Below are 8482 nucleotides of genomic sequence, written 5' to 3'. Positions count from 1 at the left end.
TCGTTATGTTGCTAGAGGAGAAACAGAGATGGTATCTAACAGTCGTCTCAGGAGTTGATGTTGGGTTTGCTTTTCAGTATGCAATTTCCCTTGAACTTGGAGAAATCACGTGGAAAAAAGGAAGGTATTTAATTAATCCTGTACATGTAGCTGCCATGGTTTGGGGGTTTGAAAGCACTGGCTCCCATAAGGAAAACACACAGGCTTTGCCTGTGGGAATTCCTTGGAGGACTTTTTTTCCGTCCCATTGTCTCCAGTGTGCCAGAGGAAATGCCTCACACTGCTCCTCCTTTCCCAGCTGCTGCCATGCGGGGTGGAGGTCAGGGCTGTACAGGCACTTGGTCCAGGGAGGTGTAAGGCATTTTCTTCTGGATTTTCCCCTACTTTTGCATTTTTGTCACAAATTAAGTTCTTACCCATGCTTTGCGATCCCCAGTCAGTGCGATGGAACTGGCCCAGGCTTTTGGGAAGAATCCCTGGACCTTCTGACCGTGTGTGGAGATATAATCCTAACAAATTCCATGGAATTAAATTACAATAAGGTGCTTTTTCAGAAGTTACTCTTAAGTGGCAAACTCTGTCATGTGATACAAGTTCTGCTGGGTTGTTTTTGGGTTGTTTGTTTTGGGTTTTTTTTAGTTTCTAAGCCTGGCATTACTCTCCATAGTTGCTCAACAAAGTAAAATCATGTTCTCTCCCCCAGCCTACTGCAGATCCACAATAGGTGCTGTGGCACTTTACCTATTTCATACAGACATTTTCTTTTTGGTTTTATTTTCATTACTTCAGTGTTTTCTACCCATGTGAAAGCTCACAAAAAGTTGTACTTTTAGTTGTATTTTTATTTGCATGTGGGCAGCAAAATGAAGTAATTCCCAAATATAGTCCCAGCCAAGAGATCCATCTGTTCCCTGCATTTTTAAATGGCAAATTAATCCTTAGCATACAACTCATCAAATGTCTTCTCTCTATAATTTATGCTGCCTGAGATCACAGAAATGACATTTTTTTTCCCAGGCCTTCCATTTTAAGTAGTCCTTTACTCCAGAACAGCAGCTTCCATTCCGGTTTTACAGAGCTCTCCTGTGCTTCCTCCAGTCACTGTTGTTGGTCTAAAAAGGGGCATTAAAAAAAAAACCCTCCAAAATTATTTTTCCCTTCATCTCTTTGGTGTTTCTTTGAAAGGCTGTAGAAGATTCTATTAGAATCTTAGATCAGAAGGAGTATTTTATGATTCTAAGATGTAAGGGAATAGAAATTCTCTTTGAAAAACACCCTTGATAAATGGATTTATTTCGGATGGAGAACTAGGGTCACTCTGTCCATTTCAATTTGGATTTCTCTCTTTGGACAATAGTCACCATTTTTAGAAGTACTAAACTTCCATGGTGTTATCTGCCATAAAGGGAATTTCTATATTAAGCTTTGCGTGTTCCCAAATTTACTTAAGCAGCATTGTAGCTCAGCTGTGTATCTTGGCATGCCTTCCATTGCAACTCCCATCCCAGGAACAATTCTGTTTATAGGAGAGGATGCACCATTTCAGAACTGCTCCAAATCAGGAATTTCAACAAATGGTGTTTTGTGTATTGCTAAAAAAACCCAGTGCCTTCGGTTGGGAGGAGGCAGTGCATGCAAATAGTGCCTGGTTTGGTTTTTTAAGGCAAGGTGTGATGCTTTTCTAAAACACGAAGACAGAATTAATTCTATGGGGCTGTTTGCCGTGATCTTCGGCAGCTTTATGTTAAAAAATAACTGCAGTAACCTGGAGGTGAATCAGTGCTAGGGCTTTTTTTGTTCTAGCATATGTCTGAAAAAGGCTTTTTTTCTGAAAGATGCCCAGTGTTCAACACTTAGTCAATGCCAAATGGTTTTAAAATTGTATTTAGAAGTGTTTATTCCCAGGAATGCATTTGACAGGGCTCTTAAGGAAAAAGAGGTTGCTTTTTGCTCCTTGAGTAAAGTGTAGTAGCCTACTTGGATGCAGTGGTGATTGCATTTTCAATGGCATTTCACTCTCCTGGCTCATAGGGAGCACTTGAGTAGAGCTTGGTGTTTTTTCCTAGGATGCCGAGTAGGTCCCTTCATGAAAGCAGTGCTGTGGTTGAGGATGTGGCCTTTAACTGTTGGGCTTGATGATCTTGGAGCTCTCTTCCAGCATAAATGATTCTGTGTTGCTTTCTTGGTATTTTGAAAAGACTTGGCCACCCGTGAGCCAGGAGATCAAACTCCTGAGCCTGTTCTCTCTGTGATTCACGGAATGACCTTGGGCAAAGCCCTTGGCCTCTTCATACCTTACTTTTCCATCTGCAGTGGATATTAAGACAGCCTCCCATGAATCTTATACTAAAATACGGCTTTTGTCCAAAGATTTCATGTGCTCTGAGGTGTCAGTTGCAAAATACTAATTTAGATCATCAGCAGATAGGTGGCAAAAGCTCTTCCTTATAACACAATTACGCTGCTTTTGGCCAACTTTTGTCTGATCCATGCCTGGAGCAGCAGCTCTTCCTCAGGCATGTCCTGGCAGTGCTTGGAATAATTTGGCTGCAGCATGGCTGGAGGAGGTGGGAGTTCTGGGTGACCGCAGCAGCACTTCTCACGAGGGATCTTGACCCAGGGCTTCCTTCCGTGAAGGTGATGTTAAACAGAAGCTCATCATGCTCACCCATTCTCACACCCACCCTCTTTCTTCCCTCTTTGCATCGGTGGAAGTTTAATTGTGGGAAAGCAGAGCTGGAGAGCTGCTTTGTACTTCACCCTCAAGGCCTCAATGACTTTTATCTTTCCCTGCGCTGAGCTCTGTCACTGTGGCCGTTTGCTGAGAAAGCATTTCCTCTGGCTTCCCAGGGTTTCTTTTTGGAGCGTGAGCAATCCCGCTGTTTCCAGGAAGCATCCATGTTTCAAAAAGGCAGTGGCTGGGTAGGCAGGTAACTCCAGTTGCTCCCAAATTCAACACCAAACCCATCCACGGCCAAGCCACTGGCCAGGATGGGGAGCACAGGGATTGAGTAGCTTCTTCCCAGCAATGGGAAGCTGTTGTCAGTGCTGAGTCAGCTCTGCTCCAGAGATAGGCCAATGTGTTTGTAACCAACACTTTTTTCCCCTCAGATTAATGTTTTTAATTTTTGGCTGTACAAAGTCCAGGGGCAGAGGGACGTAGGTCAAGAAGAGAGGTAGCAACACCGACTGTGGGTTGGGCACAGTGTCCTCAGCCAGACAGGGATTAATATAAACATACATATTTTTAGCAATCATAATGGATTATTTAGTTGCAGGGAAGAATTAAAAGGAGCTCAAGGCTGTCTGGAAACTCTGAGGGCACATGGCTGCAGGGGAAGGTGGTTCTGGGGGAGGGAGCAGTCTGTCCTGAGAAACATCTCCATCTTCTCCGTGATTAATTTCAGACTTTCATCAAAGATCAGGTGTCAGACATCAGGATAAAACAACTGACGTAAATATATTTATATATATTTATACATGGCCTGTCACAGAAATGCAAATGGAATGTTAATAAGCCACTCAGTTGACTTGGGATAAATATATGGTAAATAGTATCTGGAGGCTGTGCCTTGAAAAACTTACTGGTCAGAGACTGAAATAAATACTGCAACAGTGTGTGTTAGTTGTCCACCCAAAAGACATGGAGTTGTCATGGTTGTGTTGCTTTCCCATGGCCTTTAAACATCATTTAATTTCATTTCTTTGGATTTAGGATTCCAGGCCAGCAGGAGATCATTGAAGTCTTCTCTCTGGGCGTGGTAATGCAGGAAAAGTTAAGGGAAGGAGGATGTCCTTGTTTGTTTCATTAGTCTGCAGTATTTAATGATCTCTCTTCAGAGCTGTAAATGCTGGTTTTATCTGTTGTGTGCTTTCTATAGCTGTTTTTGTTTCCATGCAGCAGGTCTGGCCTTTCCCTCTTCTTGGTGGATTGTTTTATCATAGCTGAGTGCTGTTAAATACTGCAGTGTGACATGCACAAACCAAAGTTCCTTGGGTGGCAGGTTCTCAGCGGCTTGAACGGGTGCCAAGAATGTCACAGAATCGCGTCCCAGCGAGCTTTGCTCCGGAGGGGCCGAGGCCAGGGTGATGGGCACAGGGTAATTACACTGAGGGAATGTTTAGGTGACTTTCTCTGCCTTTTCTCTTGTATCCATATTTCCGGTGGAAAGCCTTGTTTGGACACGGAGGAGCGGGGTTCAGGCTCTTTGTGGTTTGCCTGTGTGGGCTGAGCCCCTTCAGCACTCGCCTGCAGTTGGTAGAATGCGGCGACGGCTCATTGCCTCTTGATCTCTTCATGCAAACCAACCTCAGAGGTCGGACTGGGTTTTCTGACATCTTCAACTTCGGGTTCAACAGCTCCTTTGAACAAGGGAAAAAAACCCGTATTTATTTCCGCAGGTGTGTGAAATGCTTTTTTTCCCATACAAATACCCTGGTGTGGGACGTGTCATGTGTACAGAACAACTGCCTGCTGCCGTCATGTGTACAGAATAACTGCCTGCTGCTTGCTTGGATATTTAGGTCAGTGTTGGAATCAGCTCTGACAAGGAGTTGCTCACCGTGTGCCCAAACCTCTGGAATTTTCGTTGTGGTTATTCCTGCCCATGGCAGGGTGTTGGAATGAGATGATCTCTAAGGTCTCTTCCAATCCCCTTCTGGGCTTCTATGATTCCTCTTTGAGTGTGGCAGAACAGCCACCTGGATTGTTGGATTAATGGGGTGATGTCAGGATTTTTTGGGAATGGGCTACTGCTGTTCTTAGGAAGGAACGTGTGATTTGATGTGCATTTTTGACTTACATGGGTGTAGAGAACAGGGGAAATTCTGATTAAATACCTTCTTAGGTTCATGTAGTATTTAGCAGTAGGTCAGAAATACCAGTCTGCAATAGCCCCGTGCATATATTGCTCCAATATATCATTTTCCATCCAGAAGTCAAAGTGTTTCACAAGCAAAGATCTTTAATCCATTGCTAGAATGGAATACAGTACATTTTTAAGCTTTTATTTTAAGCAGTTGCCAAGAGGTGTTGGCTGGCAGTAATCAGGTCTTTTTAATTCTTTTTATTCCCAAACAACACATCAGTACATTCAGGAAACTTGGAGCAATTTTCTGGTGCTGTTTTCCCAGGTTGAAGAAATCTAACCAGCAGGTTTTCTCCAAAGCCTATAAAGTATCCCAAGGATTTGTGTCTTCTGGGTTGAGCTGATCATACAGCACTGTCACTGATGGTGTTTTGTGCATGGAGATCATCTGTGGTGGCTTAACATGGATCTGGAAAGGGAGGGACAAGGAGAAAACCGAGGGTTCCTGTTGCTTCCGTTCGGAGATGACTGTATGTTAACTTGGGATTTCCTGACCCGGCTTGGGAATCTGCTGCTGACATCAGCCGTGAGAACAGCCCGCCGTCAGCGGGGATGGAGCCTGTCCTCAGTAGATCTTTCTAGGAGATAATCTTCACTCAGAGATTATTCTGACAGGGTGTTGAGTCGAGCTGAGCCAGGCAGAGTTCCTGATTTCAAGTTAATTTTGGCAGGGAAGAAGTGATCGTTCTGCATATTTCCTGTAAAAAAAAAAAATCCTGGATATTTCACCAGGTCTGATGAAACAGTTTTTGAACGCAGCTGTAAAAAAAAAAAATTTAAAGTCCTAATTTTTACTTTTTTCACAGCTGAAATTTGGCATGAAAGATGCAAGGGTTTTTAACTGGTTTTAGGTGGCTTTGTTCTTAACTTGCTCCAGCGATCAGAGGTTAGAATCATGGAATGACAGAATCATGGAATAGTTTGGGTTGGAAGGGACTTTAAAGCTCATCTCATTCTACCGCCTGCCATGGGCAGGGACACCTTCCACTACCTCATGTTGCTCCAAGCCCTGTCCCACCTGGCCTTGGACACTTCCAGGGAATGGGCAGTCTCAGCTTCTCTGGGCAACAACAGGTTGGTTTTGTTTTGCTTTTTTAAACCTGCATTGGCAGCTCAGCACCTGCAGCACGTTAAAGCTTCCCTCTGCTGTGTCCTTCACCGGCTGCCGTGTTTCCAGCCGTGTTTCCCGCCGTGTTTCCCGCTTTGTTTCCAGCTTTGTTTCCCTCCTGCTGCTCACAGGGAGTCCCCAGCCTGCAGCTGACTCACTGCTCTCAAATCAATGGGCAGAAATGACAATTGTGCCACATTCTAAAATTGCAGGAGGGTGGAGGGCAGGTTGTGAGATCCCTTGATTCAGCACCACTGCCATTGACAGGAAGCAGCGGGTCTCCCGTTCCATCGGCGGGCTTGGAGTCTCTCTTTTATCTCCTTTTTGTGGGAACAAAGGATGGCTGGCTTTGTGTTCTTCGCTCAGTGCTTTCATTTCTCACACGTAAACCCAGCGTAACTTCATCGCCACTAGACCTGCAAACGTAATTGCCTGAAAATGAGAAATTTCTCTGGAAACGAGGAGTGGTTAGTGGGATACCAGGATTTGAAATGTCATCTTTGCGCTTAGAACTGAGCAAAGGAAAATTCTGTGTACTAAATGAGCTGCAACGTACTGAGACCACAAATGGGGCTCCACCATCCTTGTGGGTCCCTTCCAACTCGGGATATTCTATGAGTCTATGAAACCAGGTGTAATTGGGTCTGAACCCCATTGATGGACTCTTATGTGTTGAGTCTTTGGGAATCAGCCCATGTGGATAAGATTTAGATTGGATTATGAATAGATTTAATCTTGATTATTGGAAAATAGATACATAGATAAATACTGTAAGTTACAAATAGATTTTATCATGGTTGATGAAAAATGGGTACATAAATAGTGTGAGTAAGAACACACATCCTTATATACTCATCAGTAATTATGGAATGCAGATAAATGTTTTAAAAGGGCTTGTAAACTACACCTGTAGTAAAGTGCATGTGTAAGAGAAAGATTTTTATGTCCACCCCTTGTTTAACTAAGAACAGTCTCTCTTATGGCTCCGTTTTTCCATCTGATTCTGCCGACAGTAAAATGCAAAAATCGTTTTTCTTCAATGCTGTGATGCCATAGAGTGAAACTGATTCTAGAAGTATCTGGGCTGGACAAAATAGCATCTGAAATCCTGGTTAAATACTCAAATTCTTCCCCAATGGTCCGATGTTCCCAGGAGAAGTGCAGAGCACTGTGGAGGCTCCGGGGCCATGAGCCGGGATGTCGGAGGAGCCGTTCCCAGCTCCCTCCCGGCGCCGCGCGTGTGTTGTGACAGCTCAGGAGATTAGTTCTTCAGCGTGCTGGCATTCTGCTCCGCTGACTTTACAGGGATGTGGAAGAGCAGGTTTTCCCGTGTTGGGAAAAGGCTTTGTGCCAGAGCACGCTCTGCTTCTGGAAAAAATCATCCCGGGTTTAATGCTGGTAGCGGAAGCCCAAAATTAAGTTATAAAGCTATTTTTGCATCATTTTTGACCTGCCCCAAAACCTATTGATAGTTGGAATACTTTTAAGGAGGAGATTATCAGAGCTGTTGTTTTATCCTATTATATTCCTGTGTTAAAATTTCCCTAGCTCATTCTAAAAGCTTTATGAACCAACTTTCGCCAGAAGAATTTTTAATAACTTATTTTCTGCGTTGGCAACGGGCGGTTGTTTTCAAAATTACTCACAGGGAAAAGCAAAGCCATATTCTCATTTTAATATTCTGGGAACCTGTCCTTGAGCAGCTTTCAGGCTTCAGATCTGTGTATTTTTAAAGCTGAAAAAGAGTTGTGTTTTGCTGCTCAAGACTCCACATAATTCCCTGTCAGATGCTTTATTTTGATTGTGCTGTGAGCTATAACTGGGTGACACAGCAGCTATAATTAACTCTTCCATCATTCTCCCATTCACAGAACATCAAACCTTTGACTTACTTTTGAATTATTATATCCATGTTTCTTCAATTGGAAAAGTGATGGGGATTTCCCTAAAGAAAGGGGGGATTGTTCTTGCAATACTTTCTTCTTCTTGTCTTAAAATAGTCATGAAATAATGAAATTTTTTTTCTGGAATGTCTCAGAAAGTCTTGCTTTGCTTAGGGAGACACATCCCTAAAACTCCCTAGGGAAGTGGAAGTTACCAGCACAATCCTTGTTTCCCAAAGTTGCACAGAGTTCAGGCTCCTTTGTAGAATTTATCTCCCTGTTGTACTGCTGTGTCATCACTTGGATATCTAGCGGTGTTATCCCAAGATAATACTTTTTCTCTAGTGGAATGCTGTGATTTTAACAGTATGTTCCATATTTTTAACATCCTCATTAAAAAACCCCCAAACTGTAAAAATAGCCTGTCCCCATTCTAAAGCACTGCTCAAATAAATTCAACGCTGCCTCTTGCTCGAGAGATACGATCTCAGCACACAGGAATTCTAAAGGCTTTGGGAGTAGGGAGTTGGTTGGAGCATCAAGATGTGAGAAGGGAAAGTAAAAATGTGCACATGGCAGAGGGATCTGCAGCCCTAAAATCCTATTTTAGCCTTCCCCAGGGG

General features: G+C 43.4%; 1 protein-coding gene across 1 annotated transcript in view; it reads left to right on the top strand.

Moving 5' to 3' along the window:
• SPEN (spen family transcriptional repressor) overlaps window positions 1–8482 on the top strand; it is a 65805-nt gene that overhangs the window by 31853 nt on the left and 25470 nt on the right. The gene's annotated exons all lie outside the window — the stretch shown is intronic.

This window comes from Corvus brachyrhynchos, unplaced genomic scaffold, assembly GCF_000691975.1.
Source record: "Corvus brachyrhynchos isolate BGI_N302 unplaced genomic scaffold, ASM69197v1 scaffold215, whole genome shotgun sequence".
Taxonomy (NCBI): domain Eukaryota; kingdom Metazoa; phylum Chordata; class Aves; order Passeriformes; family Corvidae; genus Corvus; species Corvus brachyrhynchos.
The sequence above is the reverse complement of the archived record's forward strand: the minus strand, read 5'-3'. Positions and strand labels throughout refer to the sequence as shown.